Source organism: Oryctolagus cuniculus, chromosome 13 (assembly GCF_964237555.1).
Source record: "Oryctolagus cuniculus chromosome 13, mOryCun1.1, whole genome shotgun sequence".
Taxonomy (NCBI): Eukaryota; Metazoa; Chordata; class Mammalia; order Lagomorpha; family Leporidae; genus Oryctolagus; species Oryctolagus cuniculus.
The window spans coordinates 67,599,671-67,614,383 of NC_091444.1; positions in this window are offsets into that span (position 1 = coordinate 67,599,671).

Consider the following 14,713-nt stretch of genomic DNA (forward strand, 5'->3'; position numbering starts at 1 on the left):
ATGATATTGATGTGGACAAGTGGACAAGTGTGCATTGATCTTAGTCCAGGCTCTTGCCTTGCACAGACAAGCCCTCCAGTGCAGACATGTATAATGTAAATAAGTGAAAACAGAATTTATTCAAAAGGTGAGAAAATTAACACACAGGCACACGTGAGCATGAGTTGCCTCACAACAGAGAAATATCTATCATGAGTGTCACGAGCGGGCAGTGGGCTAGAGAATTGCCCAAAGGCAGGAGGGGTGAGAGAGGGAAAAGAGACTGCACCTGTGCAGCACCTCCAGCCTCGGTCCATGGTGAGAAGCTGCCTCCCTTGATGTTGCAGGTGGTTAGGGTGGTACCTCCATAGATGTGACGCCACCCAAGGAATTTAGTGACACCTCCCCAAGTTCTGCCTGGAGCTTAATTTCCATATTTTCATGGCGTTCCACGTAGGATGAAGCAGGTGCATCCTGGGAAAGGGGCAATTTGATGGACAAGTAGGAAGATAGAATTACATTTGGGCCTTGTGGACTTCCAGCTCCTCAGACCTATGTAGCTGCCTGCCTATTCATCCTAAATCAGTGAGGTCAGGGTCCAAATTCATTCTTTTCTCGTGGGTATCCAGTTGTCCCAGCACTGTTTGTAGACGAGATTTCCCTTTTTCCATTGAATAGTCTTGGGCCTAATTGAAAATCCACTGGCTACAGATGTATGGGCAAAAAACATTTTTTAAAGCTAACTAAATGCAAATTAACTCAAGATAGAAATGTGGCAGCTCAAGATTTTGAAGACAAAAGCAATTGTCTGAATAGTGAACTTGGATAAATTAGAGAAAGGAAATGGAATTAACAGAAAGATAATAAAATACTAGAACCTCAGAAAGAGAGGACAGTTGCAGCTCGTAAACCCAACTCCAGCGTGTGAACCCTTGCTTCTCTTCAGATCCTGGGAAAGGGCTGCACCCCACCCCGATTCGTGATTGTTTTTAGCTTTCAGTGTGTACTTCACTGAGAGCTGAATCTCAGTTTCTAAAGTGAAATGAAGAGACTCATGAGGTATGGCAGCAAGTTGTGATGGAATACAAATAAGGAAATACATGCTCTTGGTCCTTGTTTGATATCCCAAGCTCTTACAACTTTTGGAATCTCTGAAGTGATGCAAGTGTCTCTGGTGCTCTAATGAGGTGGCCAGTGACCCCAGTTCTGGGGGTGAGGGGTGCTTTAGGATAGGGGCAAGTAGGCAGGAACACTACGGCCTGATTAGAGGGTTGGAACTTTCAGCCCCCATCTTCACTTCCCAGAAGGTTACTAAATCACTAGTAGCTAATGGTTTAATCAATTGGACCTGTGTAACAAAGCCATCGTGAACACGCTAAATGACCTAAATGACTAGGTGTGGGGAGCTGCTTGTTATATCTTAATGTTAGCCGTTGCAAAGCACACCGGACACCGGAGTAAGGGAAAGGGTTTATTGGGGAACACCCTACAGACCGGAGTGAAGGGGCGGCGAAGGAAAAAGAGAGAAGGAGACTGTAAGAGAGAGAGACAGAGAGGAGAAGAGCTAGCAAGGAGAGAAGAGAGAGCAGAGAAGAGGAGAGAGGAGAGCAGAGCCAAGAGACCAGAGGAGGAGGCTAGAGAGAGGAACCGAGAGAGAGCAAGAGAGAAGGGGCAAGAGAGCAGGTGTGCAGGAACAGGCCCTTTTAAAACTTTGCCTTGAAGAACCTTAAAATCAAACCAAGATGGAGTGACTTAAGCCAACGCTATTATAAACAAGAAGTCACCTTTGCCCCAAATAAAATTAAAGTTTAAAAATTATAGCCCTAAACTTTTTCCCCCAGAGCTAAAATTAGGTGCAGCTATAAAAATAAGGGACCCTATGCTTAGCTAGCTGAGACACTTGTGCCTGGCTCCTAATACTCAAATAACGGTGTGGGAAGTGGGACGCTGCTCTCCCTCCAGGGGATCGAAGGGAGCAAGACGTCATCCCCCTCAGGGTGAACAAGATGACGCTGACAGGGAAAGGAACTGCTGAAGAAGTAAACAACAAAATGGCGTCGAGGTGCATGCCTCCCATGTGATCCCGTAGCTGATTGGATGGAGGACACATGCCTTTCACATGATCAGCTCACTGATTGGATAGAGGACGCATGCCTTTCATATGATCAGCTCGCTGATTGGATAGAGGACGCATGCCTTTCACATGATCAGCTCGCTGATTGGACAGAAGGCGCATGCCTTTCACATGATCAGCTCACAGATTGGACTGCTGTGTGCATGGACGCTATAGTGCTTTTGATTGGTCACTGCGGGTATATAAACCGTGTGGCTCTGTGCTGGGGGCGCTCTCTGGACTCCCGAGTTCAGGAGGTCCGTCTGTGCAGACGCCGAATAAATCCTCTTGCTTTTGCATCAGCCGGTCTGGACTCTGAGTCTTTGGGGTGTGCCTCTCGATGTGTTAGCATCCTCACTCAGAGGGTCTAACAGCCTGAGGGCGGGCAGGGAAGCAGGAGCAGCGAATCCCATTAGGATGGGGGTGGAGCCTGGCTCAGGTAGCTGGGCCATGCTGCCACCTGGCTACAACAGCGCCAGTTTCCTAACACTGCTGGCTGGTGAGGTGCTCGGGCATGGAAATGCTGAACTGAATGGTCCCGCATGCCTTGCCCTTTGCATGTCTTCCATTTGGCTATTCCTGAGTTGTGTCCTTTTAAACAAATTAATAATGAGTAAAGAACTTCCTTGAGTTCTGTTAGTCATTCTAGAAAAGTATCCAGACTGGGGTGGGGAGACCTGGGAGCCCCTGGTTCTTAAGTGGTCAGCTAGAAGGCAGTGGACTCATGATTAGTGCCTGAAGTGGATGCAGTCTTGTGGACTGAGGCCTTGAACTTACAGGTTGTGAGACTAACTCCAGGTTTAGTGTTGGAATTGAATTGTAGGGCATCTGATTGGTGCTTGGAGAATCCACACATTTGATGTCAGAAGTGTAGTGAGTTAAAACAGTTCTCAGAAGTATTCTCTCTTGTTTCTTAGTAGAGTTTGAGGAGGATTGGTGCTTTTTAAAAAAATTTTATTCATCGGCCAGCGCCACAGCTCACTAGGCTAATCCTCCGCCTGTGGTGCCGGCATCCTGGGTTCTAGTCCCGGTTGGGGCGCCGGATTCTGTCCTGGCTGCTCCTCTTCCAGTCCAGCTCTCTGCTGTGGCCCAGGAAGGCAGTGGAGGATGGCCCAAGTGCTTGGGCCCTGCACCCGAATGGGAGACCAGGAGGAAGCACCTGGCTCCTGACTTCGGATCAGCACAGCGCACCGGCCGTGGTGGTCATTTGGGGGGTGAACTAACTGAAGGAAGTCCTTTCTCTCTGTCTCTCTCTCTCATTGTCTAACTCTGCCTGTCCAAAAAAAAAATTATTCATTTAAAATTTTATTTATTTGAGAGGTAGAATTACAGAGAGAGAGAGAGAGAGAGAGAGAGAGAGAGAGAGAGAGAGAAGGGTCTTCCATCCACTGGTTCATCCCCAGATGGCTGCAACAGCTGGAGATTAGCTGATCTGAAGCCAGGAGCCAGGAGCTTCTTCTGGGTGTTTCACTTGCATGCGGGGGGCCCAAGCACTTTGGCCACCTTTCACTGCTTTCCCAGGCCATAGCAGAGAGCTGGATCAGAAGGGGAGCAGCCAGGACTTGAACTGGCACCCATATGGGATTTCAGCACTACAGGCTTAGCCCACTATGCCACAGCACCAGCCTGAGGATTGCTGTTAATTCTTCAAAGGTTCAAAGAAAATCATCAAATCGAAGCCATCTGCTTCTGCTTTGGGAGGAGGTTTTCTTTTCTTTTCTTTTCTTTTTTTAATTACTAATAGAATCTCCTCACTTTTTATTTGGTTGTTTGGGTTTTCTATTTCTTCTTGAGTTGTTTTTGGTAATTTACATGCTTCTAGGAGTTAGTTAATTTCACCTAGATTATCTAAATTGTTGGCATACAGTTGTTCATAGTATTTTCTTATAACCTTTTCTTTAAGGTCCATAGTAGTAAGCTACTTTCACTTCTGACTTTATTTACATCTTCACTCTTTTTTCAGTGTAGTTAAAAATTTGCCAATTTATTGATCTTTTCAATTTTTTAAATTTTAGCCACTGTACTTTTCAACTCCAGAGTTTCTATCTGATTCCTATAAAATTATATCTCTTTGTTGAATTTCTCCATTATGGATTCATTGTTCTTGTTTCCTTTAGTTCTTTGTCATGATTCCCTTTAGCTGGTTGAACATATTTGGGTTAGTTCATTTAAAACCTGTTCAGCAAGTCCAATGTCTGGGGTTCCTGAGGGATAGTTTCTGGTAATTTACTTTTTCTATGAATGGGTCATCTGATTCTTTTTCTTTGTATGCATTTTTTAAAGATTTATTTTATTTATTTGAAAGGCAGGGTTACAGAGAGAAGTAGAGAGAGAGAGAGAATTTTTTCCACCTGCTGGTCCACTTCCCAAATGGCCACAATGACTGGGCCTGGGTCAGGCCAAAGCCAGGAGCTTCTTCTGGTCTCGCAAGTGGGTGCAGGGGCCCAAACACTTGGGCCATCCTCTGCTGCTTTTTCAGGTGCATTAGCAGGGAGCTGGATTGGAAGTGGAGCAGCCAGGACAGGAACTGGTGCCCAGGTGGGATGCTGGCACTGTAAGCCGGGGCTTTAGCTCACTGCACCACAGCACAACTCCTTCTTTGTATTCTTTCTAATTTTTTTTTGTTGAAAAGTGGCATTCCTTCGATGCTTAGCCAAGCCACTCTATCCATCTGCCTGAAACTTTGTCTCCTGGTTCAGCGGAGCCCATAGATCAATGAACAGGGCAAGCCCAGGGCCCTGGTGGGTTTTTCCTGCTATGAGTCTGGTTCTGGGTACGTGCATTGCTGTCGGGATTCTCCGTGGTACATGCAGTAGCCTTTCAAAGCCCTTATTCTTCTTCTTCTTTTTTTTTTTAACTTTTATTTAATGAATATAAATTTCCAAAGTACAGCTTATGGATTACAATGGCTTCCCCCCCATAACGTCCCTCCCAACCACAACCCTCCCCTTTCCCACTCCCTCTCCCCTTCCATTCTCATCAAGATTCATTTTCGTTTCTCTTTATATACAGAATATCAGTTTAGTATATATTAAGTAAAGATTTCAACAGTTTGCACCCACATAGAAACACAAAGTGAAAAATACTGTTTGAGTACTAGCTATAGTTTTAAATCACAATGTACAGCACATTAAGGACAAAGATCCTACATGAGGAGTAAGTGCACAGTGACTCCTGTTGTTGACTTAACAAATTGATACTCTTGTTTATGGCATCAGTTGTGGCCAGCCACAGGCAGTCGCCCCTTTTGTTTACACTTAAACATATGAATGGAGACATCCCAGCACAGACAATTAGGCTAAGGAGATTCCAGGATGAGGCAGGAAGAACCTTATCTCACTGCTAAACTTCTCACAAGAGCTGATGTAGATAATCAGCCACACCTGAAACCTGCATTTATCACCTAGGTGTTTTATTATACCCTTGTAATCAATGATTTATAACATTTTGTGATCTGTTAAGCGGAAGAACCTTATCGGGAACTCTTTGTAACCCCAAAAGTCTTTTGGATATGTAAATCTTTTGTGTGCCTTCTTGTATACAACTGGTCATGTTTAAATACTATTGGATTTGTTGAATGAATGAGCCTTGATCAGGGTTTGTCTTGGCTCCATTCTTTGCGTCCTCGCCCCCACATTCCCACTCTCTGTTTCAGGAAACCCGGTTCTTTGTGCTGCAGGCCATCACGATCAGTAATCACCCTAGGCTCTTGTCATGAGTTGCCAAGGCTATGGAAGCCTTTTGAGTTCACCGACTCTGATCATATTTAGACAAGGTCATAGTCAAAGTGGAAGTTCTCTCCTCCCTTCAGAGAAAGGTTCCTCCTTCTTTGATGACCTGCAAAGCCCTTATTCTTCCAAATGTCTTTCTCCCCAGCCTCCTTGTCAAATGCCCATCTGCTGATTGGTCCAGCTGCTCTCCGTTATGCAGACAGCTATGGGTGAATTTGTCTTTAAATGTTTTTAGCAGATGACACCATGAAACTGCCAGGCAGGTGAAAATACACAGCCACAATTATTTGAGAACAAGGTCCATGTTGCTTAGCTTGGTATCCGCAAGCCACCCAGGAATGCTGTCACTTCCTAGGCTGCCACTGGCCTGGGGAGGGGAGACAGTAGGTGTTGTGTTCCGGATTGCCCGGATAGAAAGAACCAGCGAGACTCACCGTAATGCAAAGAACAAAGGGACTTTATTTGTAGGTCCAGCATGCTGGGGCCCCAGCCTCCCGTGCAACGCAGTGCTGGGAGACCAAGACCCCCTTCTCTTTGTTCTCGGGGTTTTTATAGTTCCCAGGCAAACAAGTATTAACGTCGACATTCCTTCTTTCCCCTGGCCCTGTAGGACCAAGGATGGCCCACCTTATTGGTTGCCTCCACCTGGTCCTTCGAACAGGACCAAGGCCTGCCCAGTGTCAGGTTTCATCTTCTCATACCAGGTGCATCCTGGGCCTAGTCAGTTTTTTTGTCTTGTGAGAAGCCTGTCATGGCGTGGCTCTGGCCTCTCACACAGGTGAGGAAGCAAAGATGCTGCAAGACTTAACTGAAATTCAGCAGCTTGTTGCTTCTTGAAGTTTTTCTCTGGTTCCCATAAATTTTTGTTTGATTCAAACAACCCCCCCCCCCAAAAAAAAAAGCCGATTCTGTTTGTTTTTGCCAGTTTCTGGTTGTTTCAGTGGTGAGATGTATTCTTGGAGCTCCCTCATCTGTCATTTCCCATGATGTCACTTCCAAATAGCCTCACTTTTAACACTAGGTACTGTTGCCCGCAGATTTTCTCCTGAACGCTCTACCTCCATCTGCTCCCTCTTTCATCATGGACTTCACCTCCTCTGCCTGTCCTGGCGGCCTCAGTGTCCACACTCTCCTTGGCAGTCCAGCCATGCCCAGAGCTGGCACCGGTGTGTTGATGAAGCCCAACACTGCGTCTCCCACTTAGTCTTCTCCCTTGAGCCCGGGACATATGGAAAGCTGTCCAAGAACTGCTCCTTTCAAATCCTTCAGACTACTCTGGGTCAGGCCTGGGACTATGTTCTGGCTAGTAGGATGGAAAGAGTAGGACATGCCATTCTTGTCATTTTTATTTTTTATTTTTTGCTATCCAGAATATGAGGATGCTAGCTGGAGCTCAAGGAGCCAAGGACCAGGAAGCCCATGCAGATGGTGAAGTCACAAAATGGAATGGTCCACAATGATTGTGGAAATGTACTCTGTTCCAGGGAGGCAAGGCAGCTTTTACCTGGCTTAAGATGTTGTGATCTTGATTCCCTCACACACTGCTAGACCCGAGCTTGTTTAACACCTAAGACCTCATCAGCCAATGCCTCTAGGCACTAGGCCTTCTGCGGCTCTCTCTGCTCCGTTTCTTTGTGCAGCCTTTACTGGAGGTTACTGTGAGGAGCTATTCACTGTCTCCCTCACCACCCATGAATGCCTCTAGAGCAGGAACTGCACCTTCCTTGGCGTTTCTGTCTAGTGATTAATTTCTTTAAGGCAAGAGGAGAGGCAGGAAATAGATATTTATTGAGCTCCAAGTATACACGCTTTACATTTTTTTAAAGTGAATTTTTTAAAAAAAGATTTTTACTTATTTACTTGAGAGGTAGAGTTACAGACAGAGAGAAGGAATGACAGAGAGGAGGAATGACAGAGAGAGAGGTCTTCCATCTTCTGGTTCACTCCCCAGATGACTGCAATGGACAGAGCTGAGCTGATCCAAAGCCAAGAGCCTGAAATTTCTGAGTCTCCCATGGGGGTTCAGGAGCCCAAGCACTTGACCCATCTTCCACTGCTTTCCCAGGCCACAGCAGAGAGCTGGATTGGAAGTTGGACAGCGACGCCGCCCCTATGGGAAGCCAGTGCTGCAGGCAGAGGCATAGCCTACTATGCCACAGCACCAGCCCTGTGCTTTGCATTGTAAAAACATTAAAACAAGACTCTGGGGGAGGAGGGCGTTACTATTGCTCTTTTACAAATGGGGAAATTTAGGCTTACAAAGTTGTTTCTCTACAGTGTACAATGAGTGACAGAAGCAGGTGTGGACCTGGGGCTGTCTGGCCAGGTGCAGAGGTCCTCTCAGCTCCCCCAGAAGGCCCCACAGCAGCACTTGCCGGGAGGGGTGGCGGCTGAGTGCTCTTTGTTGGAGGCAGTCTCCTCGTGGTTCCCTTTTGCGGTGGGCACTCAAGTTAGTTGCCTTGCACCTGCTGCTTTGTGAGCCAGCATCTTCCCGAGCTGGGCCTCTGTACAGGGCTTTGTGTTCTTTGAATACACTTTAGAAAGCTGACACTGGATCATCTTTTTCTGCCCTGTTAAGCATAGCACTGGTCGTGCGACTTTGACCAACATCGACCCTGTACAGTGACGGTGGACAGCAGCTCTGAGACCTTAGGCAGGTTTCACCACACTGCCAGGAGAGCAGCATGTTCCAGAGAGAGCTGCTCCATTAGGCTGCATCCTCAGCTAACATGCCAAGGGCATTACTGTCTTCGTCCCTTTAGACTGCTGTAAGAAAACACCATAGACTGGGTGACTGCTGACAACAGATAGTTATTCATCACAGTTTTGGAGGGTGTAATTAAGACCTCAGGAGTTTCTGCTTTCTGGTTCATAGATGATCCCCCTCATTGTGTTCTGACTTCATGATAGAAGGGGTGAGCTAGATCTCTTCCTTGAGGGCACTTGGCTCATTTGGTTGTTGTTAAAGATTTATTGGGACCAGCGCTGTGGCATAGTGGGTAAAGTCGCCGCCTATAGTGCCAGCATCCCATGTGGGTGCCTGTTCAAGTCTTGGCTGCTCCACTTCTGATCCTGCTCCCTGTTAATGTGCATGAAAAGCAGTAGAAGAGGCCAGCGCCGCGGCTCACTAGGCTAATCCTCTGCCTTGCGGCGCCGGCACACCGGGTTCTAGTCCGGGTCAGGGCACTGGATTCTGTCCCGGTTGCCCCTCTTCCAGGCCAGCTCTCTGCTGTGGCCAGGGAGTGCAGTGGAGGATGGCCCAAGTGCTTGGGCCCTGTACCCTATGGGAGACCAGGAGATGCACCTGGCTCCTGCCTTCGGATCAGCACAGCACGCCGGCCGTGGTGGCCATTGGAGGTTGAACCAAGGCAAAAGGAAGACCTTTCTCTCTCTCTCTCTCTCTCCCTCTCTCTCTCACTGTCCATTCTGCTTGTCAAAAAAAAAAAAAAAAAAAAAAAGAAAAGAAAAGAAAAGAAAAGAAAAGCAGTAGAAGATGGCTGACGACCTTGGGCCCCTGCACTCACACACGAGACCCTGAAGAAGCTCTTGGTTCCTGGCTTTGGCATGGTATATTCCTGGCTGTTGTGGCCATTTGGGGATTGAACCAGTGGATGGAAAATCTTTCCTTTTCTCCCTCCATCTTTCTCCCTCTCTCTCTCAACTGTGCCTTTTAAATAAATAAATAAATAAATAAATCTTTTAAAAATTGTTTATTTGAGGTGTGGTTATGTTACCGGAGAAATTGCAGGGTTCTTGTCTTCATGCAAGAAAAAATTCAGGAGTGAGACAGAGAGTAGTGGGAGGTAAAATAGCAAGATTTATTAGGGAAGGGACATCCGTAAGGATGGATGGGGAGAGACTGGGGGTGGGGCGGGGGTTACATGGTTGAGTGGAGAGAATACGCCTGGCTAGACCAGGTGGGCAGCTCAGCAGAGGCAGAGGGCTGAGCGCACAGTCCAGTTGAGGCTGGGGGTTTTTACGGAGATGGGTCTTGCTTCCCCACCTCTGCTCCTCTTGGAACAAAGGGCTTTTTGGATGTAAACAGAAAAACTTCTGAGTTTTCCCCTGAAGGTATCAGACAGGAGGAAGCCTAGCTGGTGCTGACCTGGGTTCAGAGGAAGGGTGAGCAAGACCCCCTGGAGAATGGGGATCCGGAGCAGGGTGTTTGAAGTGCAGATACTGGGCTGCACCTGGGAGATTGTGGAAGATTTGTCAGGAAGAAGGGGCGGGGACCTCCACCTGGCAGGTTATCAGGTAGAAGGGGGCAGGGCAGGATGCAAAGGCCGGGCTGCCCGTGAAACATTGTCAGGATGACTGAGATGCAGATGCATATGCTGGACACATTAGGCCTTTATGTCACACACATGTAAACTCATAACTGACTTCATATCTAACAGTTACACAGCGAGGAGAAAGAGACAGAGATCTCTGATCCACTGGATCACTCCCCAGATGGCTGCAAGGCCAGGTCAAAGCCAGGAGACAGGAACTTCATCCAGAGCTCCCACTTGGGTGGCAGTAGAGCAAGCACTTGAGTCATCTGCTGCTTTCCCAGGTGCATTTGTGGGGAGCTGGATCGGAACTGGAGCATTTGGGACTCAAAACAGCTCCCATATGGGATGCTGGCGTTGCAGGCAGCGGCTTAACCTGCTGCTCCACAGTGCTGGTGCCCCTACACGAGGGCTCTTAAGTACCTCTCAAAGGCCTCACCTCCTAATCCGTCACCTTGGAAGACACAAACATTCAGAGCAGAGCAGACATGTAGTGTAATAAATAGACCTTCACAGTTTGAAATCCTTAAGTCTCAGCAGTCATTTGCGACTGCGGTGTGGACCCATCTAGTCTGAAATGATCAAGGCATTTGCCAGTTAGCATTTACATGTCTGTGCAAGCTTTCCTTTTTAAACTTTCTAAAAGGTTTATTTAGTGCATTTTAATTTTGTAGTGGTGGGTACTTAAAAAAACAATTTAAAATGTGTACACTTTGTAGAAAATGTATAAAGTGCAACAAAGTAAATGGTCAGAAAAAAAAAGCCAACTGCTAACATTTTCACTCTTCTGTCTTCAATCTTTTTTCTAGTATTCCTTTTGACAATTTTCTAAGTAAGAATTTGGTAGAAATCGTTGAAGTTGGAAGGCTTGCCTATCACACCAAGTAGAACAGGAGAATCAGTGAAAGTTGGTAGCATCGGATGTAAATCATGAGATAGGTCTGAGGCTGGTCCCCTCTGAGCCATGCAGAGCTGTATTCTGAGTTGGAGCCATTTCTCCAGTACAGGTCCAGGGGAGAGTCAGGCTACCTTGTAGGACAGCCAGCTGTGGGATTGGCACTGGCCACAAATCCCTGGGTACTGCCCACCACGTGTGACACTGTGGATGAGAGAGGTACTTGGGAGACCCCCTTATGGAACTCTTCCTCTGCTGGGGCTTTGCCAGTGTGTATAAGAGGTGGCAGTAATTCCTGAAAGGTTCTGGTCAATTCACCTCATGACACTTGCCACCACAGTGACAGTACTGTCTCAGAATGGGAGTCCCATGTGGTTTTGAAATGATCCCAGACACTGAAGTAGTGTGCTACATGATGCTTTGGATTGGAAGGGCTTCTCTCTCCATCTTGTGTGGCATCTTATCAGATCCTATACACTCCCTCACTCCCTCAGGAATGTTTCCTCAAACCTGATCGGGCCTCCCAGGTGTGTGTTACTGATATCAACTCCTGGACCTCAAAGTACACATGGACTGAAGAGTTTGACTGGCACTGAGTAGGCACAGCGTGGCAGGGCTGCACAGTGCCAGCTGCTCATCTTTATGGAGAGCTGGGGCTGCACTGGTTGGCAGCTGTGAACCTTGCAGTTTTCTTTTATATATATATTTATATACATACTTTTGTTTGAATGGAAGAGAGACAGACATCCATGTACACATGCACACACATACACACATGCCACCTGCTAAGAGGTTCACTCTCCAGATGTCCACAACAGCTGAGGCTGGGCCAGACCAAAGCCAAGAGTCCAGTCCTGAATTCAATCTGGGTCTCCCAAGTGGGTGGGTTTATCACAGATAAACATACCTATACCAAATGTGTTATAAGTCTTTATCAGCAAGGAATGTTGATTCTGATCCAGTAATAGAAGCCAGTAATAATGCTGTTACAGGTTTTTCTGACATGAAAAATCAACATTTAATTTAATTTACAGACAAGTGATGATAGTAAAAACAGCAACAAATCTAGCAAAAATTTGAAGGATGCTATGAATTCTGTAAAATATTTACAACACATGAACTGTGGGGAGCAACTCGGACTAGACTAAGTTACTGGAATTAAGACTTATTCTATGCATCTGCTCTCCCACAATATGGTGCTGGGAGAGGAGGAAACAGCTTCTACTCAGCTGCCTCCAGTTCAACCAATAAACAGCAGGACCTGCTCCTGATTGGAGGAGAGCAGCGTACTCGGCATGTGGGTAGCAGAGTTGGGATTGGTGGAAGAGGACTATAAAGGAGGAGAGAGACAACATGCACCAGGAACATCTATCTGAAGGAACACCTGTGCAGCCCCCGAGAGAGCCGGCCGGCGGTGTGCCGCTCCCCCGCGGAAGTGGGGAAAATGGCAGGGGGAACCGCCCTTCCATGGAGGTGGAAGGGTCGGTAGCCAACCCGGGAAGAACCAGCAGCAAACCTGGGGAGGGCCGAGCAGACAAAAGAACAGCGCAGGGTCCTGTGTCGTTCCTCCACGAAGAGGGGGAGCGACATAATGGTGCCGTGACTCGGATAGGAAACGTATGCAGGGTTTAGTGTCGTTCCTCCACGAAGATGGGGAGCGACAATGAACAGTGTGTTCACAGAAATAAAACTCAAAGGGGAAAGCACGTAGTACTCTGGGCTGACCCACTACTTGGTTGCCTGCATCCTTCTCAGAGTGTCCAGTGCAGTCCCAGCGACTCTAATCCAGCTGCCTGTTAATGTATCTGGGAAGAAGCAGATGATGACTCAAGTGCTTGCCACTCATGCAGGAGACCCAGATGGGAGTTACTGGCTTCAGCCTGGCTTAGCCCAGCTATTGAAGCCATTTGGGCAGTGAACCAACACAGCAAAGATTGACTGATCTCTTTCTACTCCCTGTCACTTGGCTTTTCAAATTTTTGTTGGTGTTGTTGTTTTTAAAGAAATATGGCTCACAGTTTTCTCATCATTTATTTGGCCATATTCCCATGCAATGTAATATATCAAATCATCTTTATGAATTTAATGTAATATGGGGTCCCAGTGATGCTTCTGGAATGTTCCAAAGTTAGTTTGAAATCAAAAGATTAGAACTTGAATTTTCTAAGTCCATCAAATATTCAACAACTGAAAACTCGATCAAAATGACAGCATTCATCATGGCACCCAGGTAACCAAATAGCAATCAAAAGACTTCAAAGGTCATTCTAAAAAGTCACAACACTGGAGGGGAAATTCGGCTCTTTGATGGAAAGGACTGTTTTCTTCAGGAATCATAAGACCTTATACAGCTGTAGTTCCTGTTCAAAGCAGATCAATTCTATAGGAAAATCCTGCTTTAATAAAAGAATAAATTCTAATTCTGAAGTGACTTTTGGGAGAATACTCAACTTTTAGAGAAAAATAAAATTCCTTTCTATTTTTAGACAGCATGATAAGAAATTTCCGTTCACCACCTTTCTACAGCTTTATATCTCCTTTCCACTCCAAGACTTCAAGCTCTGCTTGGGAAGCAATTATGAAACTGGGCTCTGGGGTCAGTCTGGTGGGCATCTAAGTTCACTGTTTAAAAACTGTATTGTTAGACAAGTCACATGACCTCTTTGAGCCTCAGTTTCCCATCTATATGGAGGCAGTAGGGATTTGGCTTTGCTTTTCTCCAAAAGTTGTTGTGAGCCACATTTCTAATAGTTTTCTTGAAGACGCACTGTCCATCACAGAGCTGGTCCATGGGAGGTGATGTTGGGGACAGTGCTGCCTGTGTGGGAAGTCACTGCCTCCAGGGCCTTGGGTACCAAATCAAGCTGTGGAATGAGGGCATGGTGATGATGACTAATCCCAAACAAATCCCATCTAAAATACTTAGTTTCTGAGGATAGTCCCAATGATCTGTGTATTTCAGTGCTTCTGAGTCTGCCCGCTACCAGCAAGTATTTGATATGTGAATAGGGATAGGATGAAAAACCTTAGGATGACAACCGTCTTGGTCTGTGTTAACGCAGATGGGAACCCAGGGATCTATTGCTAGGAGGGCAGGTAGACCAGCAAAGCCTGTGCTGCTCAGAAAAGGTGGTAGAAGAGACGGTGGTACTCCCAGAACAGAAAGGAACTGAAGGGCAGAGAGGGTGAAGACTCCTTTGGGGCTTGAGTGGGAGACAGGGCAGGCCAAGACCAGAGAGATCTGTGCTACTCTCGAGTCAAGTCCTAGATGACATTGGGGGACTTCAGAGGACGAGGCTGTGGTCTTGGGAGGTCTGGCTCAGGACTCTGGGCAAGCTGGCCAGGCATCCTCTGAGGAGCCGCACCAACGCTCCTATGCAGGGATGTCTCCCCGTGCTACTGAATTGAAACCTGAGCCAGAGGCATCTCTGAAGCACTTCGGGATCTGTTGCTGGGCAGTCACTCTCAGGGTTGCAATGGTGACGTGGCTTGGGGATTGGCTGGGGTTGCTTAAATGGCCAGAAATGTTTTTCAGGACCTGATTATTTCTGGACTGGGAGTGAGTGGGTGGGGGTGGAATCCCAAGGGGTTCATCTTCCAGTGACTGCCTGGATTTTCCTGAGACCTGAGGCAGAGGGGGATTCTTTTGCCTAAGGGAGACAAAGACAATCCAGGAGGAACAGGCACAGCCCTTACCCCCCAGCTCCCAGAAGGACAGCGCAGA